This window comes from Anas platyrhynchos, chromosome 18 (assembly GCF_047663525.1).
Source record: "Anas platyrhynchos isolate ZD024472 breed Pekin duck chromosome 18, IASCAAS_PekinDuck_T2T, whole genome shotgun sequence".
Lineage (NCBI taxonomy): Eukaryota > Metazoa > Chordata > Aves > Anseriformes > Anatidae > Anas > Anas platyrhynchos.
The window spans coordinates 3,534,033-3,556,336 of NC_092604.1; the positions used below are offsets into that span (position 1 = coordinate 3,534,033).

Here is a 22,304-nt window from a genome sequence, read left to right on the forward strand (position 1 = left end):
GGGTAAACTATTGTTCTAATGATCCTTTACAATCATAAAATATCTCTCTCTCTTAACGGCCAGTATTTTTCAAGCTCATGAGAAGCAGTAAGTTCTTCTGAGGTGCTTTTCAAGATTAGTTTTCAATTTCTGCTGTTTTCTTGGAAGCATATCTAAGAGATGTGGCTATATATTTACACATTAAACACTGCAGACAAGATAAAAGGGTTTCTGTGATGGTATTTCTAAAAAATTATACCATTGAGAAAGGAGAAGTTTGAGAAAAAAAGTGTTCAGTTGGTAAACACGAGAAAAACCCTGTATTCTGCTTTACAGCCTCAGCTATGGCTGTCATAAGAGTACAACTACTGCAAAAGAGATTTCCTTCATCTAAGTCCTACAGCATATGCCAAAATGCTTAAATTTCTGATTAGATGATTACACACCAACCATGGAATAAAGTTTGGGGCTATCACAGAATACAGCTTTTGCACTCGTACCATTTTTTACAAATACTGAACACTGGCCAGGGCTATAAACCTAAATGCTCATTCTTTCTGCCACCCTGCTCCCTTTGACTATTGAGTAACAGGCTCTCAGTTTCCAGCTGTAAGTTACCATCAGCTAAGGGAACCAGCACACGTTATCCATCTTTCTCCTCCTTTCTCCAAACAGCACCTGGACCAGCATCAACTCTTCAATACCTGAGGGTGACAGAGCACTGGAACTGGCTGCCCAGCAGGGTTGTGGAATCTCCTTCTCTGGAGACATTCAAAACCCGCCTGGATGTGTTCCTGTGCGACCTGATCTAGGTACTCTCCTTATGGCAGGGGGATTGGACTAGATGATCTTTCAAGATCCCTTCCAATCCTTAACATTCAGTGATTCTGTGTAATCCCTTCCCTTGACCAGCTAGCAATGCCATGCCAGATGCACCCCAGGATATGGGTGGCTCTCCTGGCCACCAAGGCACACTGCTGGCTCATGTTCAGCTGGCAGTCAATGAAAATCCCCAGAACCCTTTCCACGGGGCTGCTCTCCAGCATCTTGTCCCCCAGCCTGTATGTATAGCCAGAGTTGCTCCTTCCCAGGTGCAGAATCTGACACAATGTGCTGAATGGCAAGTGATGGGGAGATACAGGGGCTGATTCAGAAGACAGAGGTGACCACTCTTTCCTGCTACCTACCCCTTCATCAACAAAGCTATCTTAAATTTTCGAGCAGTTAAATTAATATAGAACACCTCCTTAAACTTGTCTTCTTTAGCCTAAAGAGTGAAGTAAAAAGCCCTACCAAAGCATACCATCTGGGTAACACAGCATATAGGAAACGAAGTTTACACAAATGGGACATATTGCACACTCCCTTATGTCTCTCTATCAGCACACCAGCTTTGCAAATCTGCCATAAATAAAAACAAAATTGACAACACATTATGTCTGAGGCCAGCAGGGCTGTGTACGCCTAGCATGTACTTGGCAGAGTCTGGATTGTTGTCTCCACTTTTTACAAACAACTCACTTATAAATGGAAAACTTGCTAACGTTCAAGTATTTTACTGTGCTCAAATGTCAGGAGGATTGTATTCAACTGAGTCTCCTAAAGGGATCAACTAAATCACCATCAAATTCATAGAGATGAAGCTGTAGGTTGCTTAAAACCTAGCAGAACTTGACACAGCCTTCTTATGAGCCACAGTAGGGACAAACACAGATCTGGAACATTTTCTATTAATTCTTTACAAACATGTGAAAATAACATTTTAAAGATGTTTATTGTCACCAGTTACATAAGGTGAAGAATATAGCTGAACACTACAGCTGAACACATATGGAAATGCTTAAGAAGCAGCTCCATTTTCTGTCCAAGAAGTTTCTAGACAAACACAATAAACTATGCTACACACATGGCAACTCAATGTACTACACAAAACCAACCAAAACAAAACAAAAGTTTGTTTTCTTAAAAAAGAAGCTTCGTTTATTTTGTATGAGGAGTGTATGAGACAGGAGGGATTATTCGGTACCTGTCTATTTCAGATAAAAGAATAAAGTACAAAGACAAGACATACCGACTCGGATCGTATCTTCATCTAGCATGTATCGCATCTTGCACAGCAGTTAGTGGTCGATGGCTAAGGAAGAGAACTGTACAACTAATTGCCCAACACAGTTCCTGAGCCCGCAACAAAGTGTGCCTTAAGATCTCCACATGCCAGGTCTTCTGCCTTGGTATGAAACAGACTTTGTGGGTCATTCTTCCAAGAACATGTCCAACATTTTTGTGCAAACCATTAGCACTAGAGTATTGTTTCAAAAGCTGATGCATTTTATTTATTGTGCAAACTATTTTTTTTTTGCTTCTTTTGAACTTCCTACTTCCATTTGCTGTACCTACTTTTTGTTACAGAATGAGAAACAGTGTTAAACAGCACAGGTCTTCTAAGACTCCCATGTGACTCTAATGGCAACCTCCGTCCACTATAACAACTATTACTGACACGTTTTCTCACCAGTCAACATTTAAATAAAGAGTATTCTTTCACACTGCAAGACATTAAGCTTGCCTTAAGAAGCTGTGGCAAAGTACCCCGTCTGAAATTGTTTGAAAATCCGAGGATATCACAGATGCTGGAATATCCTAATTCAGATGTTTGATGAGCCTTTCAAGTCCTTTGATTTGTCAAGTGCAACCTCCTTTTAAAAAGACATGTTGACTCCTCCACGTTCATATAAAGTTTATCATATGCCCAATCAATAATTCTAATTTATATTATTAGTTCAATGTTTCTGCACAGGAGAAAGCCAGATTTCTCAGTCTGCAGTTCCCCAAGCTCCCTGGAAGTCTCTTCCAAGTTGTCATCATACCAGCCCTACCTATTCTCTATTAGGGTTGAGGATGGTTTAAGTGAAAGGTTGCACACAAGTGTTAATAACTCAGCAGTTCCTCTCTTGAATCCCTCCTGGGCTGTAATTTCATCTGGCTCCCGCAGTTCATTATTTCTCACAGCTTTCTTAAATATGCTAGAGTTCATTTTGAGATCTGGCTGGATTAATTTTGAGCATTTTGAGTTCTGGTGCAGAAACCATGATGAACACAGGTGCCACAAAACTAATTTCTTTCTTTCTGTTCCTCCTTATCCAAGTGATTTGTTCACAATGTAGTTTTTAAGGGTTTTTGCAAATCTTCAGACAAACTTTTCTATTCCCAAAATATTTGGAAAAGAACTGCTATTTGGCCTTCCGAAGTGTTTGTTCTTTTCTATCATCCTCACTTGGTCATGACTTCAGCTTTTGGAAGGATGCCTCTAACTCTACAGCTTTTCTTCCCTGCTGTTTCACATCATAGCTTTTCTCTCTCTCAACTGGCTTTTGATAGGGCTGGGGCATTTCCTCTTCAGTATAGCGTTTTTAAATAATCTTCACGCTACTACAAACATCTTCCCTTTTTCACTGCTTCTTTCAGTTTCTTTTTAACAAGGTTCCTCATTCTTGGTTTGGATTAATTCTGCAAGGATGTGTACGTATTCTTGTGTTCACCCTTACAGGGGGCCACTGGTAGTAAAATTTTGCGCCAGGTTCTGCACAATCCTCAACAGAAAGTCAAAAGTATCTTCCTCTTTCTAGATTCCCTGACCAGATGTTTCCCAAAGGTGTCGTTCATGATGTGTACAAGGACTGAGGCGCCAGTTTTCTCCTATTGTGTTTCCTACTTTAAAGCTACATACTTTATATTAGTCTATAATTTTCTGATCCGAAAGTTTGCAAAATTTCTAATCTTCAGGATTTTATTATAACACAGTTATTTTCCTGATTTGACCTTCAGCTTTAAGACACCACAGGTTTTCTGCATGGGTTTGAAACCCTTTGTCATTTTTATGTAACCTATAACTTGATATCAGGTGTTCCAAATTCCATTTTTCTTCCATCAAACTTCTTACTGCCCTATTTAACAATTTCACATTAAAAAAAAAAAACACCAAACTTCTTAGGTCATCTACCTCATTTCTTAAGATTTCAGAGTCTGCCTAGAAATGCATACATATCTGGTCCAATTCTCTATTTTTTCATGTTATGTCAATGCTAATCTAAGCGGAGAAAAAAATGTCGGTCATATGGTGAAAATTTTCAGCGACAAAGTAAACATGGCAGGCATAAGTTTTTATATGATAAGAAAAATGAACCAGAAAGCTTATTTTCTACTAGTCATTATTGGCAGTAGACAAACCCTATAATAATTCAGCCAGCAAACCCGGGGGGGGGGGGGGGGATATCTTGTGTCTTGTTTCTCAGGCTAACTTTTAATTGTTGCTGAAACATATACATGAACACAACAATGTACTTTAAAAACCTTCTATATTTGTTTTAATTGTAGTGTGTCCCTGAAGCTATATGCTGAAATACACGAAAACAGACATGACCATCAGTGATTCTTAAATCTCTTGAAAGAAAAAAGAAAAAAAAAAAGTAATTTATTATAAAGAACTACATGGAAGTCTGGAGACAAAGAAAGACAATGAAATATCTAGAGAAAGCATCCATCTCATGGTCTCAATAACTTAGATACTGAAAGAGAAGAACATACATAGTTACACACTGCTGTCAGATTTTGTTTCCTACACCCAAAACCTGATGGCCTGCCACTCTTGAAAAAAATATATTTCAGCTTAGTCTTTAGTAATGTTGAATTTTACCTGTTCATTCCACAGAAAATGTGAAAACTATTAATTACTCGAGAAAGATAATTAGTATTTAGCTATTATCATCTAAGTTCAGAAATGTTTCCATTTCTTCAGTTACATCATCCTTACTACATATATAAGAAAGATTAATCCACAGGACACAAGGAGTTCCGCTCATATCAAAGAGATTAAAAATACTTGCTCTCTTTGGAAGTTCAAAAATCAAAGGCATCACCAAACAAATCATTTGATCTAGAACCTTGAAGAAAAGCAAAAACTGACAGGACCTTGCAAGTGGTTTACTTTCAGTGTTCACTGAAAGATAACTACAACAGTTACTTAACCTTAACCAACTCTTCCTGTTGCCCTTCATGTTGATACTGCTCATCTTTGGGACCCCCAAAATAGCACATCAGCAGGAAAAGAAGCTGTAACTGAAAAACAAATTCATACTTGGTGAAAGATTTCCAGACAGCTGCTATGCTACTGCTTTCTAATGAAGTATAAAATGAACAACTTAGAGCTATGGCCAAAAAATTGGATGCTGTAAAATGTTACAGACAAAATTTTTAGGTCAAGGGCTAAATCCTCACAGAAGGAAAGAAAATAAAGTTACCAGAGAGCAACCAACAAGCATCACTGCTAATAGTACACACACTGGTAAAACAGAAAAAAAAAAAAGACTGTGCAGTGAGTTATAAGGGGATTGAAGCATCAGTAAGTATTTAAGTGCTGTTTTTCATTCAGCTGACCCCTCCGTTATCCTACCTCTGTTCCTTGAAGTTACTAAGGCTATATGGACAAGTACCTCCTTATGATACCACTTGAAAGACCACAGAAGAGAAAATGAAAGCGATAAAAGATTTCCAGTTATCAAACTGTACTTCACAACATATTTTAAATCTGCTTAAGTAAGAAGTATTGCCTCTTGGTCTAAATTACGCTGAAGAAGCTGCAGAATCCGTTATTTTTTCTGCATTAATTCATCCGTAGGAGAAAAACTATGGGCCACACAAAAAACATGCAAAATTCCAGGCAAACCAGGCACACCACTCTCTATGGCCTTTGTTGTATGACACTAGTCCTAGGACAGACCTTTTGTCAAGTTCATGAAATGTAGCTGCTCATGTACAGGACATGAACAACCACAGAACCAAACCATACACTCTGCACAGACTTCTCTTGTTAAAAATTTCAGTTGTGTGTTTTGTTTACAATTTTCACTTACCAAAAAAAAAAAAAAAAAATACTGGTATAATATCAAGTACCAAAGAAGACAAATTAACAAAAAATAAAGAAACACTCACTGCACCGTGAGAACAGGTTTAAGAGGGAGAGGGAATGTCTACATCATCTTCCAGAGTAAGTTGAAGGAATTTTCGATGCTTGGGACAATATGGCCCAAGGGAAATGGTAATGGGAAAGAAATAAATTCTTTCACCTCTGGGTTGAAATCCAAGTCAGGCTGGTAGTAGCCAAGAACCATTAGCTTAACATCTGCTAGCTGTTTGGCAACCCATGTGAAGTGAGTTATATTCCTTAGTGTCCACATCACAGTCCCACTAATTGGCACCACGTTGGCAATCTAAACAGAGAGGTTAAAGACTGAACATACAGCAAGCATGAGCTACAAGATTAGTCAACTTCAGTTTTGAATACATATGTGATAAATTACACATTTGGTGTATGTAACTCCATCTAATTGCCCCACCATCCTGTCCTGCCCTCGGAACAGTTGTAAATCCAAACAAGCCAACAAACTGTCAGCATTCCCTTGTCAAGCACACAGTTTCTGAATTAGTAAGACACATTATTAAGTTCACTGCTATTCAAAGTGCTTAAGTGACTGCTTAAATTTCAAGCAAAATACCGCAATACCGTACAGCATAAAGTTAAGTATGAGCTAAAGTGTTAGATAATAGATATCAATATCCATCAAAAAATATTTTTCTTAATAACACCTTTTAACTCAGAAATGCACAATCTCACTCAAAATGCAGTAATGATATAGTCTCATAAATACCAAGTAGCAAGGCTCTTTTCTTCATCTTTCCTTCTGCAGTTTCCTAACAAAGAATAAGTGCAAAGGCACAAAGCAGACCTTAAAACAAGATCCATTAGCTTTATGAAAATCATCCTTTGTACCGCCCTGTGGTAACACATTTGGGCCTGAAGAAAAAAGAAAAAGGGGGGAAGGGAGGTGGGGGGAGAGGGGGATCATTTAAATGTATCAGAACAAAAACCATCTTAAACTATGAAGGAAGAAGACTTCTGTGTTGCAGTTTAGAAACTGTCCCTATGTTTACACATCATTTCATTTTAAAGAATTGCTTATCATGGGAACATGATGAAAGCTACTGAGCATGAAGGGAGATAAAAATGAAGCCAAAAGTTATCTTTGCCAGAACTCTACCAAAATACAGAATCACAAAGTAAGCTCATCTAGGAGGGACCTCTAGAGGTTTCCAGTCCAATCCCTTGCTCAAAGGAAGGCCAACTTCAAAGACAGATGAGGTTGCCCAAGGATATTTTAGATAAAAGCACAACATAATACAATGACCTGTAAAATCCACATATAAAGAAATTGCTCCTGCTAGCTGAATACCCCTTCCATTTACTACTGCTCTTGAAAGATTCAAGTTCTAAGCTGGTTTGAGAGAAGTAATAATGGTTACCTGCCATTAAGAACAGTGATCAACTGAAAAGGAAACCAATCTAATCTTCATATCCATTACTACCAACATTTGGAGTACTTAGCTTGGTAGAATGCATACTTAAGGATGGGAGACTGTCTGAGAGAGCTTGGAAAGTATCCTCCTCCCAAAACCCATGTTTTAAATTACGTTGGAAAGGTATGCTTAGACCTCATAAAAAAAAATGCAGGCAGTGACAAAAGGCCAGCCTGCAGGAAAATAAACGGCCCCAAGTAAGTCTGCATTCCACAGCCATGTTGAAAGAGATTGATTTTTTTTTCTTTCTTCTTGTGCAAGAAGCAGAGTCAACATAGTTAACATGCAGAGAATCTGATAGTATGTAAGTTGCCTTAGAGATGAACAGTCTGCTTCTACTAACACAGTTAGTAGGTTCTCCTTACCACTGCCAGGCTTACCTCTCCTCTGGCAAAGCCTGACTGATTTAAATTCTGTGAAGGGATGCTGCCAGTTTCTTGGACCCGCACACACTCTCCACGGATTTTGTGTTCTCTTGTAAGAGCTTGGCAGACCAAGGAATCTGCCTGATATAGTGAGGCTATTTCTTCCCATTATCACTGCCTGGCCTACTATCTGGTTCAGGCAACAAGGATGCAACCTTTTTTTCCTGTCACTGAGTCCTAAGCCTCCAAGGTAGACCTTTTCTTACTCTCTTTTATAACATTTAGAGGTAAGAATAGGGCTGCGCCACATTTTTTAGGTGCCAGACAAATTCCTTTCCATCGAATACATTACTATTAACTTCTTTTCACATCCTATCACTGCAAGTACTTATATTGACTCTTGAGGTGGGATCTGCTGTGCTGACATCTAAAAGAGAATTAAGGAAGGTGGAAATGACTGCCAGGAATGTAACACCAGCTGGAAGGAACCAGGCCAGCACCACAAAGACAGATACTGCAACTGTTCTGCCTTTGGCTGCATTCAGCCCACCGAGCTACCAGCTCAGGATGCACTGAAGTAAATCTTCAGAACTAATTCATGATGCTGCGTGATATTTAGTCACATGATAAGGTCAAAGTAAAGACTGTAACCAAATGATGAACTACTTTATCAAACAGCTCTAACATTTGCTCCCACGCAGATATCAAATGAGCCTTGATACTCAAATGTTTTCTTGCAAAACCAAGTATAGAAATAATACCAAATGCATGAGTTTCCTGAGAGTAATTCTCCCCTGCTTGGAAAACAGGAGGGGTCCAAGAAAGAAATCCTTCTCTGCGGGGAGGGAGGCAGGAAGGAAGGAAACATGAATTACATACACCTCTGGATAATTCCCCTTTAAAAAAAAAAAAAAAAAGGAAGGAAGGAAATAAAATTTAACTAAAAAAGAGTATGTTTAACATCACTGAACAAGCCGGGAGAAAACTAGGTAATCCTGGTTAAAGATAATGCTGCCTCCTCCTGTCACTGTTAGGCTTTCCACATTCATTACGACAGGGAGAGGTGAAAGGTCTGTTTTTCACTCTTTCATTTGAAGCGACACTTTGAAGTTACCTACACATCAGAGTCACTATTTGCTGGTCACCTCTCCCATATGTCATCTTATGCTCTTTTGTAATAGGGCTATTAAAAACCATGTGTTTTCACTTTTTTTTTTTTTTATAAAAAAGAGTAACTTATAACTGAGCAGAGACAAAGGCTCTGTTGATAAAAAAACATGTGGATTAAATCTGAAAGGAGAAAGAAAGCTGTTCTATTAAGCTGACAATCCTACACAGAGGGCTTATATCTAAATTGGTGCAATAAATCAATAGGAAAGATTTCTTTGGCTGAAACAACCATTTATTTAGGCATGGAACAAGAGCATTTTTAAATTGCTCTGGACACAGCACACAAAAGGGCTTCTTCAGTTTCGTTCTTGCCCTCCCCCCCCCCCCCCCCCCCTTTTTATTGCCAAAGATTTGCATTTGCTTTGCTTAAAAATATTTATATTTTGGGACATAAACTTATGACAAATTGGACAGGTAGCACCACTGGGCTCTTAGATACTGAAAAAGTAAAGAAGTGCTCACTCCATTTACCTTATTACATTAGGCAAAGGACTGGCCTAAACTTATGCTTTCCCCCATTATGTTCCTGTCCTGTGTTTTCACAAGCACGGGTTCTATTTTGCTTTTCAAACTCTGTTAGAAGAAGCTTTTTAATTCTTACTCAAGAAGGAAACACTCTTCAGTTGTTGCTACCTACCCATGTCAGGAAGCAGTCTCTCCCACGTCTGCTGAGACCAACAGAATATCCTGCCATGTCAGGATGGGAGTCCTTAGATAGACACTACGCACAGGGAGGTGCTCAAGAAACTACAATCACCATTCTCAAAATACTGCCCAGAAATAATGCATTTGGTCTCCAGATCCCAAAGCCGTTGCTGAGGCACGCTGAAAAACAAGGAGGACTTGGCAGAACATTTTAAGTACGACACTGATTGTAACTATAGATGGGACTAAGAACTGCAACCATCTCTTTTAATTAAAATCAGATGGTACCTGGAACTGATTTGAGAGCTAAAGCAGAGATGACACTAGCATCTACTAATTACATTTGATACATACATGAAGATGGCATTGGCTACCCTATGCAAACATGTCACCACACAACTCCAGCTAGTGTTCAAAGAATGACAAAGATAAAAACATAAATCATCGTAAAAATAAACTGTCAGTTCTACGGAAATGTTCTGTGAGAAAACATTTGTAGGAGATGCTACTCAACACTGGAGAAACGTATTTCATTCCAGTGTGCTGGAGCTTCTCTTCAGCACATTTTTTAGATGTCATTGGCTGCAAGATTAATGTTATTTTTTAGAATACCCAAACTTTATGCGTGGTAAAACATGGGAGGGCATCTACACGTGGCATGGAGTAATAACACTGAGGGGATGAAGACTTCAGCTGATGCTTCTGTCTTTCAAAATGTTGTTCCTAATATTATTTACAGAAATCACAGGAGATGAGCTTCTTCAAAACCATTAAAAATACATTCCGCAGCCCAACAGATGAAAATACTTTAGGCTCCCTAACTGTTATCTTCTGCCAGAGAAGTCCTTATTTATTCTCTTTCACCTTAAATTCCATTTGCCAGTCAAGCAAACAAAAGATTCCTCCAAACTACAGCTGACGCAGTTACTTGGGCACCATGCCCAGCTGCTGGACAAGCCAGCCCACCTGCCTGCCCTGTTCTCAGGGCACTGCCGGGGCAGAGTGGCAGCCCCGTGGCCAGGTCTGGGCTGCCCAGCCTCCCGGACCTGCTGCCTTTGCCCAGAGAATCTGCTACTGCCACCGGCCCACTGGAGGTGGAGCGCAATCAGGAGCACGGGGATCACAAGTGCACACAGGCTGACCGCTGGAGGCACGAGCTCTTGCGCCCTAAAGGCAACAACACCAGGGACACGGCACCCAGGGTGCCTGCTCTCGTCTAGCATTTTGTCCTCCACACAAAGCAGTTACTGATAGACCAGAGCTTGGTAACTAACTGTACCTACAGAAGATCGGGTCTTAAAGAATATTAGCAATTACAGACTTCTTGCAGTCTACAGTCTCAAAGGAAAAACTGAGTTTCTGAAGCTACTCAGCCACGACTTTACTGCAAGAGCAAGCTCCTGCTGCTCATCTCATGCAAATCAACTGTGCTATGGTCTGCACCAGTGTTCCTTCCCATGCATCTGCAACCACGCACAGGGGCCATATTGGAGCTCTGCTCCTGCTGCCTCCTCCTCTACCATTTACACAGGATGGACACTGAGGACTCCTGGGAAGGAGCTTCTCAGCTTTCCACCCTTAATCCAAGCAACCATTCTTTGCCAACAAGGCTTACAAGGAGACACGCTAGTGGGACAGAAAGAGCAAATGCAAGAGAAGATAAAAATTAGGGAAAGTAAAAGATGGCCTGGCAAGTGTTAGATTTTCCTTATTGTTCTACCTTAATTTTGGGAAGCAGACCCTCACAGATATTACAGTTCATGGAAGCACTACACAGCCATTCAGGATACCAAACAAAGTACAATCTTCTACCTATAGTACAGATACCACCTTGATAAACTCTCTGGCTGTCAGTGTCTACCATCTCTAAGGCACAGCTGCCACCTCTGCGAGGTGAAGCCAAGCTCCTGGCAGACAGACCTGCCAGTCCCAGCTGGGAGGAACCCATCCCAGTACGGAGATGGTCAGCCAGCCAGAGGACTGGTTTCTGGCCATAGCTGTCACTACTCTATTCTGTGACCACAAGCAAATCACAACCCCATGCGCTGCCTCTTCAGAGGCACTGCTGAGTGCCTACACAGAACCCAGCCAGCAGCAGAAATGCTAAGACAGAATAGGGAATGGAAAGGCAAAGTAAAGCAATATATTAAAGCTGAGGTTTGTGCACAGTAGGCATGGTTCCAGCACAAGACATGCACTTTAGTTTAGCCAAGCCTATCCAGTGTGGGTATGATTCAGTGCTAATTGCTCAGAAAAATGTTTCAAGTTACACCGGTTTGGTATGCTTTTTTAAAAGCAAAACAAGGTATGTTTTAGGCAAAGCTAAGATTCTGTTTATGTTTACAGACAATCTGACTCCTGCACATAAAGGATGTTGCTCCCTGGACAAAAACTAAAAGCATCAAGAAAAGTCAAAACTAATGCAAATGATCAGGCTGTATAATCTTGCCAGAATACAAGAAGCACGAAAACGCTTGAGCAATAATCATTCTCTTAAATTCAACTTCCTTGACTCCTGCTTTGTTCAATATGTTAATATATTAAAAAAAAATAATAAATAAAATTCAGATTTCTAAGAACATTTATATATATTGGCAAATTGTCCTAAGGTAAAAATCATTATGTTTTTTATTATGGAAGGAAAGTGAAGTAAGACACAGTAAGCAATTTGTCAGAGTTACAGAAGGAACTCATGTAAGGGCTGGAATCAAAATCCAAGTTTCTGAAGCAACTTATTGTTTCTAAAGGAGTTTTTTTAAGATGGCAGCAATACAAAATAGTTCTCAAAAGAACATACATTTAGGATCAAGATAGTTTATGGGGCAAAGGTCATGAGAAAAACAAGCTAAATGAATTAATCCACTGTTGGAAGACTACAGCGAATTATCTAATAGATTGCTGCTATCTTCCATATACAGTGCTAGCATTAAATCAGCCTACAGTATAGTCATTTTTGCATTGCATCACAAGATAGTGTAGCATATAGAGTAATCCATCTCAGGCTTCAAACTCTCTCCTCTGGAGCAGCAAGTAACATTTCCACCAGTACTTCTTTTCCTCCAAAGAGGATGTGGTGAATGCTGTCTGACAGCATGAGTCTTGCCATGCGTTATTCAAGAGTGCCCTCTAACGAAGCTGCAGCTGTATTTCAGAACACGTACACAGGAAACTAGAAAAATGCAAAATGAGACTTTCCAGAAATTTCTCATTAAACTCCAAGCTTTGCTTTCGAACAAAAGGGGAAAACAGGTGATACACAGTGACTGGTAGACTGCTGCTGTACAGACATTTTATATTGTGCAAGCCCTCATTGAGGTAAATACATCAGTGGACAGCAGAACTAAAGAGAAAGATCGAAAAATTCAGAGTTCTCTCTTTCTGACTAAAGAAAGGATACTGAATTAGATGACACCCCAGTTGTAAGACTACAATTTAAATATAAACTGAGTTCCACACAATCTGCTTTATCTCTAAGGAACTGCTCAATCTTTACAAAAATAGCTGAATATCATGAATGAAGTTCACAAATCAAAATTGAATCCTCATAAAACTATTCCCTATTACATTGCAGTACTATAAAAATATTGCTTATTTGAAAGGAGGTCTTCATTTAATGGTGGTTGAACAAACTACAATGATGAAACAAAACCTGCTACAAGTTTGTACAACTGTTGTTTTGTTTACTGTCAAGTTCACTGTCACCTACCTACACGAACACATGCATTAGCAAAACATCCTGTGAACAAAAGCTGCTTGTAATACTTGCAGAAGCAAACTTCACACAGAAAAGCTGACACCATTCACTGAACAGAAATTAACCTTAATAATCTCACTGTCAACTTGTTAGAACGGGACTGTACCACTCACAGGTCTGCCCCTAACTATCCGCAGAGGGCACAGCTTCTAGGTGTGGGGGCAGTGCAGTCACAGCAGCCTTAGCAATCACCTCCCTCTCCCTCCCAGCCCATTCCACAGCAAGGCACACCACACTCAGCCGTCCCCCAAACACCCATGCATAAGGAGGAAGAGATGCACAAAGTAGTAAACATTAAAACTGATCATCTTCTAAGCCTGGATAAGACAGGGGCTAGCAAGGGGTATGAGCTCCTTACATTGTATTGCCAAATATGTGGTTTGCCCCCGTATCATCAAAAGCCTTTGAACAGATTCAGGTCTGGAGACTTGGCAAACTCACCCCGACGGCCAGTGACCTGACCCTGCTATCTGCTGGGTGACGTCTGGGATGCCAGTGCTGTGCAGCCCTGCAAGGAAACAAACAGGTCTGCTGTTAGCACACTGAGCTTTTTGTACACACAACACCTGTGCTCCACTGAAGCAATTGTATCTAAGCGAGCACTTCCACACCCAGTTAAGTGTTACCTTGCAAAGACCGGGATTCAAGCAAACAGTAAGTGTTTTCTTGAAATAGGGCCTTAGATACTTGCCAATGTTTTTACTTCTTGCTAAACATCTTTACTGTAACATTGAGATCATGTGGCTAAGAACCACAAGGGACTAGAAAGACCACACAGATGTTATCAAATGTTACCTTGAGACCCACTGTCCCAATCCAGGCTCAGTGTCCACTTTAACACAATTAGATCTCCCCTCCCATTTATCTGGATCACCCACTGGCAACAATAGCTTACAAAACAACAAAAAAAAAATAAAATCACACAACAAAGCTTTAAAATGTGGCTGCTAAAAAGAGCTTAGCACAGTCTGAAACAGCAGCCATTTGCTCTGTAAAGCAAGACTGCACTCCTCATCTCAAAAAGCCAAACTGATTTCCCTTTAGTTTGTAACAGTGGGATACTTCAGTCCCTGGGGAATACTTCCCCAAAATTTACAGAGATTTGTGTAACCTAAGAAGCCCACGTGGCCCAGTGTGATATGCAAGCACTCCCCAAGCAGGGCACAGTTCCTCCTGTGCTCTCTCCCACATTTTCAGACATTCCTCACAGCACTGTTATGTCCCAGCCAACTTTTTTCCTGACTTAACAGTTTATTCCTTGAGGAGGTTCAGGCAGAGTTTGACATTAAAAAGATCAGTGGTGGATAGTGTCCTGGATGTTTAGAAAAAGGGATTTTTTTTTTTTTATGAACATGTAACCCAAACAAGGCTCAATGAATTTCCATGAAAATCAGACATGATCACAGAGTGCCTTTAGAACCACATAGCAGAAAGTTTCAGTGCAGAATGAAAAAGATAAGCACAAGAAAAAACTGAAACTGAAAATTAAAACATTTTGCAATCTGAGCTATAATTACTGCTAAGAGAGATATCACATCGTGCTTTTGTGTGTGTGTGTGTGTTTTTGTTTTTGAAAGTATGATAATGAATACAATTATTAGCTAAAACTGAGACTAGGCAATTCACACCCAGCAAAAGTTTAAAATAGTAAAGGTTATTGAAAGACATAATGAGTACCCAAGCTGCACAGCTGCGTGCAGAGCTACAGGGGCAACTTCTTGTAAAGCCTTTTGCCTTCTGGAGGTAAGAGCAACAACAGCCAAGAGTAAATCCATGGATTGTATGGATGCAGCTAAACATAAAACAGGAACATTATTTTAATTAGGGAAGAAGTCTAAAATGACAGCAGCCACACATTTACACTTAACACAAAGTCTGACCATATCTTTGGCACAGTTGGAGAGGTAGCTAAGAGAGAATGAACACGTTACAATGCATGCAATACCTGGAGAGCTGCACATAGCCTCTGCTGCTCTAGCTTGTTAAGGTAACAAGAACCACCTTGCTCAGCTTAGCAGCAGGCCCTTGCTAAATGCACAACAGCCAGATCTCACCTACACTGGTATAAATCTGCTTCCATGAGCTGAAATAAGCTGCTGTCATGAACACACTCAGTAATGGGTTAGGACTGGAGCACTGAATAGGGAACCTGGTTTCTATACTACCACATAAAAATGAGACACTGACACTATTTTTTTTTTGGTAGTTATCAACACTAGCAACTGTCTCGAGACACCAACTTTAACCATGCCTTATACCTTAGTTTCGAAACAGTTTCTAGTGCTGTTGCTGTCTAAATGTTTATACAATTGTAAATTAGAACTTTCTTTTGCTTGTTTCTTTCATTATTTATATTTTCTTCATTAGCAACTTTCTTCTTCCAGATCCAGTGTTGCAACTTGAAGTATAGGTAACACGCAAGTTTAGTGCCAGACAGACAAGGAACAGGATTCTCATGTTTTACAGGTAGTAAAAGGGCAGAAGTTGAAGGATTTTTAGTTGCTTCTGGTATGATCAGATTCCAAAACAAATTGCTCTACACATTTTTATTGCAGAACACAATGCAAAAAGGCGTAATTTATTATTGTAATAAATAAATACATAAAATCACGGTGTTGTGTTTTTTTTTTCTTATATAGAAATTTGTTTGAGAATAGCAACAGCCTCAACCCTCAAACAGGTCTAATGCTACTTTGAGCAAAAACCAAGGACTATGTCCAAAGTGTCATCCCAAGTGAGTGGCAAAGTTGAGACAAAATAAGCTATTAGTTACATGAGTAGGGGTTATTTTTGTTTATTATCTGCAGACTGTAAGGCATTCTTTGCCTTAATTCATCTAGCAGGGAATTCACACAGCTCGGAAAGAGCACACTACTCCTGATCCCAAGCATTTGGACAACACTCCCACCTTTCAGGCCCAAGTTAATGCCATTTAGTGGTGTTGCATCACTAAACCTGCATGTGGAATCACCATCGACCTGTTTGAGGGTTGAGGCAGTTGCTATTCTCAAACAAATTTCTATATAAGGAAAAAACCACTGTGATTTAATGTATCGCCGAGGCGATCGGCTCCAGGGCAGATGCATTCTGCAGCGGAGCAGGGGATCGAGGTGAGTAGGGCTTTTTTTTGGCATCGAGACCACTCGAAGCAGCCAAGGGAGCCACCAGGACCCAGCAGCCCTCACGAGGGAGGCTGACGAGGTGTTGGCGTCCATCAGTGCTGGTCAATCTTTAAGCACTGCCTCCTAAAAGCACAAGATCAGGCAATTCCAAAATATCAGAGGTCAGACAGGCAGGGCAGAAGGCCAGCCTGGCTGACCAGGGATCTTCTACTGGAGCTTAGGTGAAAAAAGAAAAGTGTACGGCTGCTGGAAGGAGGGTCAGGCAATGTAGAAGGAAAACAGGGATACTGTTCGCGTTTGTAGAAAGAAAATTTGTGTGGCCAAAGCCCAACTACAATTGAAGCTGGCCAAGTCTGTGGGAGACAATAAAAAGTTTTTTTTTAAATATGTAAATAGAAAAAGGAGGACCAAAGAAAACATAGGTCCACTACTTGATGGGGAAGGTCACCTCACAGACAAGGATAGGAAAGCAGAGACATTTAATGCCTTCAAAGAATCATAGAATCATAGAATATCCTGAGTTGGAAGGGACCCTTAAGGATCATCAAGTCCAACTCTTGACACCGCACAGGTCTACCCAAAAGTTCAGACCATGTGACTAAGTGCACAGTCCAATCTCTTCTTAAGAGAAGAGCTTCTCTTCTCTTCTTAAGAGAAATCTCTTCTTAAGAGAAGGCTCTTTTTAAGAGCCTTCTTTGCCTCCATCTTCAACACTGATGATGGGCTTTGGGACCCAGCATACAACTTAACAAAAACATCATACAATGGGTGAGCAATTGGCTGACAGGTAGGGCTCAAAGGGTTGTGGTAAATGGAGCCACATCAGGCTGGTGGATGGTCACTAGTGGGGTCCCTCAAGTACTGCATGCAGTTCTGGGCACCACAGCAAAAAAAGGATGTAAAACTTTTGGAGAGTGTCCAGAGGAGGGTGACGAAGATGTGAACGGACTAGAGGGGAAGACGTATGAGGAGCGGCTGAGGTCACTGGGCCTGTTCAGCCTGGAGAAGAGGAGGCTGAGGGGGGACCTCATCGAGGTCTACAACTTCCTCGTGAGGGGGAGTGGAGGGGCAGGTGCCGACCTGCTCTCCTTAATCACCAGTGACAGGACCCACAGCAATGGTGTCAAGCTGAGGCAGGGAAGTCTACGCTTGACATCAGGAAGAGGTTCTTCACAGACAGGGTGGTCGCACACTGGAACGGGCTCCCCAGGGAGGTAGTCCCTGCACCAAGCCTGTTGGAATTTAAGAAGCATTTGGACTGTGCACTTAGTCACATGGTCTAAACTTTTGGGTAGACCTGTGTGGTGCCAGGAGCTGGACTTGATGATCCTTATGGGTCCCTTCCAACTCGGGATATTTTATGACTCTATGAAAAGAAACAAGACTTTCATCCTCTTGGAAAAGAGCTTTCCAGACTTCTCTTCTGATATATGTATAACTGGAGTTTCTCTTCAACCTTCCCTTATCCCATGCATACATGCTCCCCTCTTTCATTACCTCTTGGACGAATTTTTCAGGCTTTTTAAATCACTGATGTCTACCACAGTTCTTCCCACACTGTATTAATTTACTAAAAATTAATTCAATTAAAAGTTGAAAATGGGAAGCAGAAAGATGCTCAGCAGTTAGCATATCTCATTTCTGTTAATGCAATTCTATTCCTCTGATATGCTTTTCAGTTAATTATGGTCACCCCTTTCTCCAATGCACACAATTACAACAGGGAGCTCCCTCTGTAGGCTGTCTTTATTTGACTGCATAGCATCAAGCACCTGGAGGCAGCTACAAAAAAAGTAAGAATTATTTTTTTAAGCCACTGGCATACTGCTCAAGCTCAGTAATTGCCTTTGAATTGAATTATTAAAACTTGGTTCAGGGAAAGAACGCTTGCTGTTTCTTAGTTAGCCCAGGGGCAGCCTGTGTCCCCTCATCCCTGCTCTTCTCAGGTTCCATCACTTCACGTATTTCAAGTATTCAGGGCAAGTTTGGGCAAAATTACTTTACACAGGAACAACTGCTTTGGTTGCCAAAGAGCCTAGATGAACGGACCAGCTCCTCTTAATAACTGTGAACTGACCTACCTCTCTGCATTAAGCTCTGAGCGCTGCTGGGTATATACTCAGCAGACAGAGAATACCCACTTCTCCTTTTCCTCACAACATAAGTTACTTTTGTTTTCTGCTCTGATGCAGTTTCATATGAGCAGCATATTCAGCTCCCTTGACAAAGCTGAGAAGTTTGTTCTAACTGATAAACTGTAAACACCAACTATTTTCTGTGTGTTATGATTACTTGTAGCAGACGGCATTTTCTGACAGATCATTTTACATTCTAGATTACATGTTTCGCTGGTTCTACTCCACATGCTAAAATTGCTGATTATTCCTGCTCTATTGTTTGCACATAAACAGTGAGAAAAACCATGGGAACAGAAGTCATGGCTATTAGTGACACTTGTGCCAAAAAGCTGTCATGCAGCCATGAGTGCAGGCTTCCAAAGAAAACCAGAAAGAACACCAAAAAACAGAATCCTATGTGAAGTGGTTTCAGTATTCATGAAAGTAAGTACAGGAGGCTATTTTTTTTTTAATCAAAAGTCATGATTTCTGAATGAGTCAACAGATCTTCTAGTTGAGTCCATCATCTCATACACTTTTTATAAAACCTACTACCCTGAAAGCACTCTCATCCTCTCAAAACAACAAATAGATCCACCCTTTGCAAGAACCTGGTGAAATAGAAACAGTGTCAGCAGAAAGTCCCAGCATGAAAACTGTATTCTTGCTGGACGTGAAAAAACTCTTCTCGTGCATTAATCAGACTCGTCTGGAAACCCCTTCCTGACCTCAAACATGGAGCAGATTGCAAGCATTTGGGGAAGAGTTATTACATGAGGAAGAGGATTCTCTGGACACCAGCACACCAATTCACCCTCCTCAGTGTCTGTTCTCTGTGGCCAACTCTAACAATCTAGAGAACAGTGGAGGAAGAAATACACTACCTTAATCAATTTTCCTCTGTAAGAAAAGCGTGCTTCCCCCTTAATTCAGAACTATAGTGTTATCAGCAACACAAATAAACAAATAAATAATCCTGCTATTCCTGCAGCCAAGCAAAGAGGAAGAACAAGCAGAGTAAACAGAGTCCCAGAAGGTGACTCCCTGACAACATCCCTGATTTCCCCCCAACCACGTGGACATTCTTACACCAGTAAGTTCCCTGAGATTCCAGGTTGAAGCCTTTCTTCGACATTGTTATCTAGCTCCAGGTGAAGAGCTCCAGACAACAGCAAGCCTTTAACCTCTCCTGCAAACTATTCCTCTATGTAATCTCTATCACTGCTAGGAAATTGTGTCATATGTAAAAGAATCTGTGTACCTTTGATTTTCAGTTACTGGATCTCAAAGAGACTAAAAATATTCAACTATCAAGTAACTTTTCAATAGGCAAGGATTTCCACAAAGTAGCTGAGACTTCTTGAACCTTCTTCTCTTGGAAGTGTCTGAATAAACTGAGTTCACTAGATCTGTTACAAGGTTTTTCCACAACCAGAGCATTTGTGTGGCCTCCTCTGAATCTTCCAGGATCTTCATACTTCATCTGAAGAGCTTAACGGGACCTTATGTTCTAGCAGCCATTCTAACACACAATGTGTGCACACACAATCACAACTAAATCCTGCAAGTCATTATCTAACAGCTTCCTACCACATAAACAGAGGAGGTAACCTTGGTTTTTAGACTTCATATGTTCTTTTTCACTATATTAAGATGCTTCCCCAATTTGGACTTATCTAGCCAGAAAGATCAGAACAGGCTACAGCACTAACATCTTGTCACTGCAAAGATTATAAATCTTCTTTTGGATAATTTAAGTCAGTAGACATATTAGTATTTGAACAAAGAATTTGTAAGAATAGGAGCTGAATGGAAATACTCTGCATATTTATGTCTTCCAATTAACAATCAAGCTGTGTTGTTTGCTCCTAAGCTCCTTCTGCACTTTTGCCTCACTGCCATACAACAGTATCTTTGTTTAATCAAATTTCCACATCACGATAGAATCAAGTTCCTCAGAGAATTTCAAGTCTGTGACAGTCATGATAATAATAATTGACTTCATTGGATCTTGAAATGTCTTCCCAAGAGGGGACATGAGGTTTATTAGAAAAGAAAGAAAAAAAAAAGTCATTTTTTAAAGCACGTCTCTTGGTCTTTAGTATCTACATTTATCATAGAATCACAGAATCATAGAATCATTAGGGTTGGAAAAGCCCTCCACGTTCATCTGGTCCAACCAACCCCCTACCACCAATGTCACCCACTAAGCCATGTCCTTCAGCACCACGTCCAACCTTTCCTTGAACACCCCCAGGGATGGTGACAGCACCACTTCCCAAGGCAGCCCGTTCCAATGCCTGACTGCTCTTTCTGAGAAGAAATGTCTCCTAATCTCCAACCTGTATCAACCTGGCACAACTCGAGGCCATTCCCTCTAGTCCTATCACTAGTTACCTGCAAGAAAAGGCTGACCCCCAGATCCCCACACCTTCCTTTCACATAGTTGTAGAGAGCAATGAGGTCTCCCCTGAGCCTCCTCTTCTCCAGACCAAAGCCCCCCAGCTCCCTCTGCCGCTCCTCACAGGACTTGTGCTCCAGGCCCTTCACCAGCTTCGTAGCCCTGCTCTGGACCCGCTCCAGGGCCTCGATGTCCTTCTGGTAGTGAGGGGCCCAAAGCTGAACACAGCACTCGAGGTGCGGCCTCACCAGAGCCGAGTACACGGGGACGACCACCTCCTATTTTATCTTAATCCCACAATTGACATCAGGTTACCAAACCTACAGTTCCCCTACCCTACAACACATTTCATCTTTCCACGTGTAGGGACAACACTCGTGGCACTTCCAATCCCGCCGAACTGTTCCCCTGATCTTCCAAAAGTATTTAAAAATCATTAACAGGGAACTCTGCCAGCCGCTTTAAAGCCAAGCCTCTCCGTTTGAGAGCACGGCGCTGCCGCTGGCCGCGGCCAACTCGCCCTCGGCAACCCCCGGAGCCGCCCGCGAGCCGCCGGCACCGAGCCGGCCTCCTCCGCCACAGCCTCCAGCCCCCGGGCCCGCCTCAGCCCCGAGGCAGCACCGGGGGCCCGACCGAGGCCGCGCGGCTCTGCCCCGGCTGCGGACCGTCCCCGTCCCCCCTCACCGGCCGCTGCCGCTCACCTGCCGCCGCCGCCGCCGCTCGGAGCCGCCCCCCCCCCTCGGGACCCCCGGCTCGGCGCGGAACCCCCGGCGCCCGGTGCCGCCGCCCCGCCGGGCCCCCTTGGCGGCAGCACCGAGCGCGGCGCGGAGCCTGCAGGGGGCGCCGATGCCCGCAGCAACCCTGCGAGCCCGGGGTGCGAGTGTGTGAACGTGTGTGTGTGTGTGTGTGTGTGTGTGTGTAATTTACCGTAACGACCCGCGGGTTTACCGTATTGCCCCGCTGTGCCGTGCTGAAGGTGCACCCAGACGTGACCATCACTCTGTATTTCAACGAATAAAACGATCGCTTCGCGGGCTGTGCCGGCCCTGCCCCTGCCCCTGCCCTCAAGGGGCACTGCCACAGCTTCTACTCGGGGGGCTTTCGGAGCCGCCCTTCGCTGCCACGGCCAAGCAGAGCCGGCGCCGGGAGCCCCTCGCCCTCTCACCTCGCCCTGCTCCCCCGAAGCACGGCCGGGCCCGCGGGACCCACGGGGCGGCAGCGGGGCCGGCCCCGGGAAGGAGGGCGCTGGGCGCGGCGGCCGCCTCCCTCCTCAGCGCCTCCCGCCCGGGGCAGCGCCCGCAGCTCGGCGGGGCGCCGGCTGGGAGCCGCGGGGCGCGGGCC

The 22,304-nt window shown here is 42.2% G+C and overlaps 1 protein-coding gene across 26 annotated transcripts in view; it reads right to left on the bottom strand.

The window, feature by feature from the left end:
- The window catches only part of EXD3 (exonuclease 3'-5' domain containing 3), a 296,729-nt gene that overhangs the window by 274,285 nt on the left and 140 nt on the right, over positions 1–22,304 (bottom strand). For 8 of the 26 annotated variants that reach the window (XM_072025492.1, XM_072025485.1, XM_038188041.2 and 5 more), the window contains exons 1-2: positions 21,665–21,795; positions 13,765–13,831 (exon numbers count right to left, since the gene is read on the bottom strand). The gene's annotated coding sequence lies outside the window, so the exon portion shown is untranslated. Of the gene's footprint in view, positions 1–13,681; positions 13,832–21,664; positions 21,796–21,911; positions 22,079–22,128; positions 22,254–22,304 lie in introns of those variants that run through there. The other 18 variants (XM_072025496.1, XM_072025494.1, XM_038188035.2 and 15 more) reach the window with 8 other exon arrangements.